We start from the raw sequence: 9,929 nt of genomic DNA, 5'->3' as shown, positions 1-9,929 counted from the left end.
TTCCGTACTATCAGACAAAATTAAGAGAATTATCCAAACGACTGAAGAAGCGGAGTTCATCGGTTAGGTCTGACTGATTTGTCTGCCAGGAGCCCAGTGCAGCACTGATGCAAGCCCTGTGTAGAGAACGCTGCTTTCGAGGACAGGGCAGGTTAGGATGAGCTCTTTACCTTAGTGCGCCAGAAACAGCTCCAGGTGGTCTAGCCCAGATGGCTGTCAAAAATGAACATATCATTTTCTTTTGAATTATAGAGTATGACTCATTTCTCCTCTACTCCACACACTGCCTCATGGGACCCACTGAATTTGCCACCTGGTGAAATGGGTTATTGATCTGTCATTCCTCCAGGGGATCCCCCAGTTTCGTTTCCTTCATTCTCCAGACAAAGAGACACAATTGCGTAACCATATGGACACTTCCTGTATTTTATCAAAATGGCATCTTGTAAATGGAAACTCACAAGAGATTAGCAAAGATTTCAGATACAAAGTACTTTGATAGGCACACAAAAAGGGCATTTTGTAAACTACAGTGAAACCACTTTCTTAAAGTATTTCTAAACTCACCAAATATAGAACTAAAGAGATTCTCAAGCCACTTTGAAGTACACATTGGTTTCTATCAGAACAAATGTAGCACATGTGCTGCTTTAACAGATGTTAGAGACCCTGCTGTCCACATGAGAGGCTTCACTTGTAGCTGACTTGCTTCTGTCTCCTGGGTGCTACACAACCCCGACTAGCACTTGTGACCTGAAGCTAATACAAAACACCCAGGAGGCCAGGATACAACTTGGGTTCACAGGGATTCTCCACTCTACTACAGGTGGATCCCTCCTGACCAAGCAAAGGGGACAGAGGAACCGGTGATACTTTTACCAAGATAAATCATGGAACAGGCAGGCCGCTTGTCTTCTGAGGTCAGACACTAAGCCAGTGGCTCACAGACTTTAGCATGCCCCAGAATCACCTGGAAAACTTGATAAAACACAGATGGCTCGGCCACACTCCAGTGTGTCTCCCTTAGTAGGTTTAAGGCTGGGCCCAAGAATTTGCATTTCCAAGTTTCCCGGTGCTGCAGATGCTGTAAACCCAAGTAGCACCCTTTGAGAACCACCACTCTAAGCTCAGTGTTGGTATAACATTTTTCTTTCTTATTACCATTGTGGTTCCCAGGGCTTGTGGTTGGGGAAGAGATGAGGGAAGTTGCAGCTTCTGCAGCAGCAGTTAGTATGTGGGAGCAGTCAAACCCAGGGGCTGTTCAAGACGGATTAGTGAGGTGGGCGGGGCCTGGAATCAGGCAGCCTTTCTCATGATTCCAGACATGTCTGTCTGTCTTGTCTGTTTGAACCCAGTTTATCCATTTCGCTTTTAAGGCCCCCTAAAGATAGTTTGAGTCCATTGGCCCACACCCATAGCAATGAGATCAGTATCAGAGAAAAGAAGATTGGCAGATGGAACTCAGAGAGCTCATGTAGTAGCATCAACAAGCAAACTTCATTTGAAATTGTCAGTCTGCAATGCAGACAGCTACTCTGCAGCTCATTTCAGAGAACACCCATGTACTCTAGCCTTCATTTTCTTTTCCTACAAAACTTGTCCCTCTAAGGATACAAAAGGCAGTCTTTGGAGATCTATTTCTTTCTATACCTTGGCCCCAAAGAGGAATTACAGTGCAGTGAAATGTTGCCAATGGGGTTGGGATTAAAAGAAACAATGAGTCGATAGAATGGTTTCGGTCAATTCAAGGGTGTTTGTGTGAAAGGAAGGAAGTAGGGAGTTACCGTGGCTGCCGGCAGTATCTCTGAAGGGATGGGCTGTGGTCATTAACTACCGTACATACGTGGCATACTTCAGGAGAGATGACACATTTATTTCTATTTATGTTATGTTTCCTTTGTAGGTCACCTAGGGCTCTGCTCTGCCTCATCCTCACTCTAGGACCCAGGCTGAGTGGGCAGCTGCTGTCTGAGCATTGCTGATTGCCATGGTAGAGGGAAAGAAAAAAGAAAAAATTGCAAGCTAGGCTTAGAAACTTTGGTCCAGATGTACATGTTTATCGTAAGTTGAATTTTATTTATTTATTTATTCATTCATTCATTCATTCTATTGTTTTTGTTTTTGTTTTTTTTTTTTTGAGACGGAGTCTTTTGCTCCATCGCCAGGCTGGAGTGCAGTGGTGCCATCTCGGCTCACTGCAACCTCTGCCTCCTGGGTTCAAGCGATTCTCGTGCCTCAGCTTCCTGAGTAGCTGGACTACAGGCATGCACCACTACACCCAGCTAATTTTTGTAGTTTTAGTAGAGACAGGGCTTCATCATGTTGGCCAGGATGGTCTCGATCTCTTGACCTCACGATCCGCCTGCCTTGGCCTCCCAAAGTGCTGGGATTACAGGTGTGAGCCACAGTGCCCGGCCTCGTGAGTTGAATATTATCCATCCCACCTCCCTCCACAAATTCATGTTCACCCCAAACTTTAGAATGTGATCTTTATTTAGAAATAGGGTCTTTGCAGGTATATTTAGTTAAGGATCTCAAGATGATCCCTAAATCTAATGATGGTCCCTAAATCTAATGATGGATGTCCTTATACGAACAGGAAAGCACACAGAGACAGACAAGATCCCGCGAAGACAGCAGCAGAGCCTGGAGTGATGCAGCTCAAGTTAAGGAATGCCAAAGGCTGCCAGGCTAGGAAGGCAGGATTCTTCTCAGGAGCCTTCGGAGAGGGCGTGGCCCTCAGAATAGTGAGAGAATAAACTTCTCTTGTTTTAAGCCTTCTGTTTATGGTAATTTGCTATGGTCATCCTAGGAAACTAACACACTAGCCTGAGTGAGTCCCACTGCCATACCCGATTTCAACGGCACAGGGAAGGACAGTCTCACAGTGCTGGATAGTCTCTCTCAGATCCACCCTCTACCTTTCTATACTCTGCTCTGAGCCTGGAAAGTTAAAATTCAAGAACTGCATAAACAGACTCCCCTTTCCTCTGGCTCCTGGTTAAGATTTGCCAATAGTGGGAGTTCAGAGGGAGTGAGGAGAGTGAAGTCATCTAGTTTGCCACCTACTTCCCTGCCAGGCTGGTTGTAGCGGTGTTCCACTATGGAAGGCCACAGCTCCAGCCAGGCAGCTCCTCCTTCAGTTTCTCCTTTCTCTTGGGGTTCTAGTAACTTGTTTCTTCCCCATACTCCTCTAGGCGTGGGGTGCAACAGCTGTTGTTAGCCAACGTGCTCTGTCATTCCTTGTTGGTTTCCCATTGCCCCACTCACAGCCTTGTAAAGAGTCCTTTTATTAATCTCTTCTCAATAACTTCATTTGAGCATGCCATCTGTTTTCTGCTGAGACCCAGCAGACACACATACCATGCACCCTGGAGGAGAGTTAGAAATCTTTGGTGGACACAGTGACGACCTTGCTAAATTGAGAAGCAGCTCTAGTGAAATAATGGTGGGAAATGCAATGAGAGTGGCAGGTCAAACGATGGCTTTGCTTCCACCCCTCCCTCTCTGTCAGAGGAAGAAGTGTGAGCTCTGAAGCAAGATTCAAACCCTGGCTCCCCCGTTTATCAGCTGTAATAGGAACCTTTCTGAACCTCAGCTACTATACGTGTATCATAGGTATAACAATGCTTCCTTTACAAGGCTGTTACGTGGATTATGGGAGAAAAATATGAAAAGAACCTAGCTGTGATAGGCAGAATAATGTCCCCCAAAGATTTCCAAGCCCTAATCTCTGGGAACTTGTGAATACGTTACTTTACATGGCAAAAGAGACAGTGTTGATGTGATTGAGGTTACAGACCTTAAAATAGGAAGATTATCGTGGATTACCAAGGGGGCCCCATCTAATCACTTGAGCACTTAAAAGCAGAAGTGGAAGGCAGAAGAGTTTGTCATAGAGATGCAGCACAGAAGCAGAGACAGAAGAGATCCAGGGTGAGAAGAATTTAATATGCCATTCCTAGCTCTGGGTGTGCAGAGGCTACCTACAATGACTCAAAAGAGGTCTCTAAATACCAAGGGAGATGCCCAGATGGCAACCAGCAAGGAAACAGACCTCAATCCTACAGACTCTGATTTCTGCCGACTACTTGGATTAACCTGGAAATGGACTCTCCCCTAGAGCCTCCGCAAGGGAAAGCGGCTCAGCGAATGCCTTGATGTCAGTCTTGTGAGACTTGAAACAGAGAAACCAGCTGAGCCTACTGGACTTCTGACCTACAGAACTGTGAGATAATAAATGGGTGTTGCTTTAAGCCCCTAAATTTGTAGTAATTTGTTATGCTAGCAATCGAAAGTAAATCCACTAGCACAGCGCAGTCTTGGTGCGTGGTATATGCCCACTGCACGTATGTTACAGGCTCTCAAAGAGGAGAGGTAGGCAAGATACAAAGGAGTCTTCTCAGGACTCAAAACGGTACATGCTCTCAAAGAAATAAGCCTGCTGCAATTTTACAGTGTAACACAGAAGCTGGCTTTCTCTAGTGCTTTCAAGCTGTCATGAATATGGGTGCCCTACATGAGTGGCCTCCAGCAGCAACTGCAGAGGGAGGAGTAGAGAATGTTGTGCATCTTGTGGCAAAAGCAAATGAATCCTTGTTATTCATTTGTCATGCAGAGGAAAACACATACCAGATCACATTATCATCTTTGTAGCAGGATATCCCTTACCTAAAACCCTCAGTCCTATTATCTCCTACCTTGAGGCAGTTCCTGCTTCTAATATTTGCCCCTAACTGAAACACAGGCTAGCAAGAAAATGATTTCCTGCTGCTGGAGCCTTCCTTCTGTTCTCCTAAGCCAAATCTCTCTCTCTAACCCCACAATCCCGTACCAATATCTTCCAGCTCCCTAACCATCCAAATCTAACCCTTGACCAGACAGCACAGACCTTCGTTGCTCTGCTGCTTTATTTGATGACTGGGGCTCCTATGCTTTCATAGCTGGGTCAAGTTGAAATAGCATCCTAGGAGACTGGGCTCTGAGCCAGGTATCAGAGACATGGGGCCCTCAGCATTGAATCACCAATGAAATGTGAAGAAAAAGCAAATTAAGGGCTACCCACTAGGCATAGACATACGCATCTAGCTTCAATGAAAACTGTTGACACTTTTCCAACTCAAGGTGCTCCTTCAACGCTCCTGAGCAGCAACTGGTGATTCTTTTGATAATATTTTCACTGCCTTTCTAGGAGACCAATCTCACTACATAAGATGATTATTATAATAAGGGCTAATATTTATTGTGTGCCTATTGTGCCTTGGGCACTGCTCTACATAACTGTAAAGGTGTTAACTCATTAAATTCTCAAGCCATGTTCAAAAGTTAATTTATATCACTTTCATCATCCTCACTTTACAAATGAGGAAACAAGGGTTCAGAAAGGTTAAATAATGTGTCCAAGGTTAACAGGTAGTAAGTGGCTTGAGCTATAACTCAGACCTAGGCTAAAGTGACTCTGTATCCTACATACCACACTGTGAGTTTTCTTGATTGAATCGACACACGTAGGTCTCCACCAGGCACTATGTTTGACTTTGGAGATTGTGATGGTTAGTTTTAGGTATTAACTTGACTGGATTAAGAGATAGGTGTTAAACCATTATTTCTGGGTATGTCTATGAGGTTATTTCCAGAGGATATTGGCATGTGAGTTAGTGGACTGAGTGGGGGAGATCCTCCTTCCACGTGGGTGGGCACCATTTAATCGGCTGGGGGTGTGGATAGAGTGAAAAGCAGAGGAAAGGCTCTCTTGCTCTTTCTACTGGAGCTGAGACACTCTTCTTACCCTGTCCTTGGTCATCAGAACTCTAGGTTCTCCAGCCTTTGAACTCTGAGACTTGCACCAGTGGCCTCCTGGCTTCTTAGGTCTTCAGCCTCAGGTGAGAGGTGCACCAAGGGCTTCCCTGGTTCTGAGGCCCTCCAGTTTGGACAACCATGCTACTGGCATTCCTGGGTCTCCAGGCTTACAGATGGTGTATCGAGGAATGTCTCAGCCTCTTTAATCACATGAGCCAATCCACCTATCTCTCTATCCTATTAGTTCTGTCCCTCTAGAGAACCCTAATACAGACATGCAAATATACTCAGGACACATTTCATTTTCTCCAAGCTAACATGATAGAAGAGGAAACTATTACATAGAAACAAATATCTACTGACACATTTTGTTAGTGTATGAACAAAGCATCATGGGAGAGATAACTAGAACTATGAAATGATGGAGACTCATGGCAAAGAGGAAAAGTAGGGTTGAGAAAGGCTTCTTGGGGGAAGTGATATTTGATCTTGGCCTTGAAAAATGAGTTGGAATTCTTTGAGTTGAGGAGCAGAGAAGAAAACATGAGGGAGAATTATGAGAAGCAGAGCAAACAGCGTAACTGAAGCACAAAAGCCTGAAAGTTGCATAGTCCAGGCATGGAATAATCCAGTGTTGCTAGTGTTGCCTGGCCACGCAACAGATGTTAGTTTGCATTCCATTGGCCAGAAGTATTAACAAGTGAAGAATCTTAATTACAAAAAAAAAAAGCACATATTCAGAGACACTAAGAAGAAAGAGATAATACTCAGAAACTACAACCAGCTGATGACTGATAAGTCAAAAATAGGAACTTAATGATGCTAAGAACCTCTAATATGTCAGGTCAGCTCCAAGGTTAGTTCAAGTTTCATTCACATATGTTTATACAACACCCTTTTATGCTGGGTGCTTTGTCAGACACTGATGGAAGATATGGTTCCTGACCCTGAGAGCTTTATTTACTCATTCAGTCATTCATTTCTTCATTCTATTTATTCTTTTAACAACCATTTGTTGAGTACATACTATGTGCCAGGCAAAGGGGCTAGCAGTGAAGAAGACTCATATGGTCCCTCCCCTCATTGAGCTTACAGTATAGGAAGGAATTATTACTGAACAGGAAGACAACTATATAAACAGATAATTTCAATAAAAGACGGTAACTGATATGCACCAAAGTAAGACTAAAACACAGAGAAGAGCAGTTAACTTATACTGGCATTATCTTGGACCTTGATTTACTGTGGGATCCTTTGCTGTTATGTTCCCTTATGTTGAAAGATGCATCTGGCCCAACACAAAACACAGAGTATGAGTAAGTAGGCACATACAGTTCTAAGCCAACCCCTGGGGGTACCAGGAGACAGCACTGTCTTATGTTGTTGCATGACATGCTACCATGGGACAAAACATTTGCTGAATGAAAAGTTACAATAAGGATACAATTGTATCTACGTAAACGTTTAAAGATACTATCATATCCATACCTACTATGTGGCAGGATCTTGATGTTGTGTGGGCAGGAAGATAAAAGTAGATGTATCCTTGAGACAGAAATGAGGGAAAGGGAAATTTTTATGCATTGAGAGAGGAAGTTTGTGAATTTTCTCGCTGGCCGTGAAGTCAGGGAGACTTCAGTCCAACCACAGCCCCTCCCTGAGCTTGTGACCAAGCCTCACTTTCCTTATGATGACAAGAGTGATTTTTGTAAGTTTATTTATCTGTAAAGGGGAAACTGCAACAACTTTGATATTATAGGGTCAAAAGAAAAAAGGATGAAAATGAGAACAAGGGAGAGAGACGAGAGAAAGAGCAGTGTCACGTATAACTGTGGGCAAAGTGCTCACCATGCTTCTTTCCCTTTGTTTCCTCATCTCAAAAAGGGATATCATAACATTGATGTTTTCTGAGGTTGTTACGAAGATTAACTTAGGTGATATAGCTAATGTGTACTTCCTGTGTTCAAAACATTCTAATACGTATTATTCCCTCCCTCTCCACCCAAGAAACTCCTTACATACAGATGAGCTCAACATCCAAATTAAAATGCTTTGAAAAGTTAAAAGGGAAACCTTTAAAATGATTAAATATTGAAAAGAGCTTAAGGTTATCTCAGGGAGAGGATAATCAAACCTAGGCAGGCTGCTTTGGACTGTCTCTCCTGGGATAGGCCTGCTCTTGCCTCACCACCAAAACATACCCCAGCTAGATTCCCAAGATCAGCAGTGGTCACCCAGGTGGCCTCTCATTCCATTTTCTGCACAAAAAGACATTAAGCATATAGCTCAGTAGCTCCCAGTGTAAAACAGAACATCACCCGATCTCTACCTCTGAAGGTTGGGGACAGTCCTTTCTAGTCACTCTTCAGCTTTAGGGGGGTTGGTTGATATCAGGGACAGCTGACAGCCTTATTTAGCCAACCAGCTGCTCTGTGATACACAATGTCCCTAATGCTCAAAGTCTGGTGGATGATTCTTTTGTATCCACATAAGCAGCAGTTGGAGGAGAATCGATGAGTCCCTTTGGTTGCCTCGGGGTGTCAAGGCTGCCATTCAAATCATTACCACCATAATTATTAACCATTGTTTTAGTGAGATGTCTGCCAGACAATTGTTTTTCTTTATTTTTTAATCATTAAAAAAGCAATCAAATTTCACTAGAGCAAAGCTTGCCTCAAGTCGCATCAACACATTTATTAAACCCCTTCTGTTTGCCGAGCTCAATGGAAAGTCTTGGAGGAGGGAATACTTTAAATGCTCTAGGATTTAAAAGAATTGATAATGCTGTGGGGAAGAGGTTCACACAAAAAAAACAATTACAGGAAGAAGCTCGATAGTACACAATACACTGGCACAGAGTGTCATAGACAGTGCCACTTTCATACGCTGGGTTTTATTTCTGTGGCAATGGGGTGCTTGGGAGGAGCTGCACTGTGTAGAGGATTTGGAGAAGTGGGGTATTGTGGTGGGAAATTGCTTTCTTTCTCAGCAGGTAGGAGAAAAACAATCAAGGAGGTGGACAGGATGGGCACCCCATTAGAGCAGCCACACCAGAGCCTGACTTTTTGATGAGAGTACATCAGTTAGAACAACTGTTAAAAGTATCTTCAAAAGTAAAAATACTGTTAAAAGTATTTTTGCTTCAGGATGAATGATGTGGCCTGTGTGATTCAGCGATAAATTCGGAAGCCTTGTCCCTATTGTGGCTTGCGGCCACATTTCGAACCCATTTTTCAAGCATGTTAAACCCAAGCGCAGCGCAGAGGGCTGCACACGGGGCAGTCACAAACCAAGCTGAAGAACCTTGCTGGTGGGGATGTGTTGGATACGCTGCTAATGCCTGTTTGCGACAATACTCGCTAGTCCCGGTGGTGGCGGTGTTCGCAGGTAACAATGTTTACCACCGTTAATTTGCCCGGAATTTCCTGATCAGAGGATGAAAACACTAAAGAATCAAGTGAGAAAGAGGGAAGAGAACCGCATAGGAAACAGCAGAGTGAGTGGACGAGCGGAACGCAGAGCCCGCCAGGAGCAAGTGGAAGCTCCCTGCGGGCAAGCACCGGGCCGCCGCCCTGCCCTGGGCGTGGCGGCCTCGGGCTAAGGGACGCGCTGGAAGCAGCGAGACTCCCCCACGCGGAGGGCGCTTCGGGGACAAACGGCTGCGTTCGGTGGAAGTGGGTGCTGGTGAAAGCCTAGAAGGCGTCCGGGTCCACGCGCGCAATCGGATGTCGGGTCCAGGGAGAGACGAGGGCGAGGGCTAGGGCTAGGGCTAGGGCTGGGGCGGGGCGGGCGGGGCCTGGCCCCTGAAGCGCGAGGGTGGGAGTGACAGCAAGGAGGGAAAAAGTAGAGCGAGAGGACAGTGGGGCCCAGCGCCGCGCGAAAGGCAGGAACAGACCCGCGGAGAGGGACGGGTGCAAGGAGGTCCACGGCGAGCGTGAGAACACAGGGCTCAGCCTCCTGCGGCGGGAGAGCACGCGGACCCTAGGGGCGGGCGGGTGCGACAGGACGTGACCGGGAAGCGCGGCGCGTGCCACTGCCCTGGAGCAGGCATCTGGTCTCCGTGGAGCGGGCAGGCGGGCCCCGGGTCTGGAGCCTGCTACTGGGTAGGGCGCCGCGTCAACGGCCGCGGT

At 45.6% G+C, this 9,929-nt stretch overlaps 1 protein-coding gene across 1 annotated transcript in view; it reads left to right on the top strand.

Moving 5' to 3' along the window:
• Window positions 1-9,135: 9,135 nt before the first annotated feature.
• The window catches only part of CD47 (CD47 molecule), a 42,327-nt gene continuing 41,533 nt past the window's right edge, over window positions 9,136-9,929 (top strand). The window contains exon 1 of the mRNA XM_011932738.1: window positions 9,136-9,256. The gene's annotated coding sequence lies outside the window, so the exon portion shown is untranslated. The remainder of the gene's footprint in view (window positions 9,257-9,929) is intronic.

The sequence above is a fragment of the Colobus angolensis genome, unplaced genomic scaffold (assembly GCF_000951035.1).
Source record: "Colobus angolensis palliatus isolate OR3802 unplaced genomic scaffold, Cang.pa_1.0 Scaffold98, whole genome shotgun sequence".
NCBI classification, from domain to species: Eukaryota; Metazoa; Chordata; class Mammalia; order Primates; family Cercopithecidae; genus Colobus; species Colobus angolensis.
This window is presented reverse-complemented; position numbering and strand designations above follow the sequence as displayed.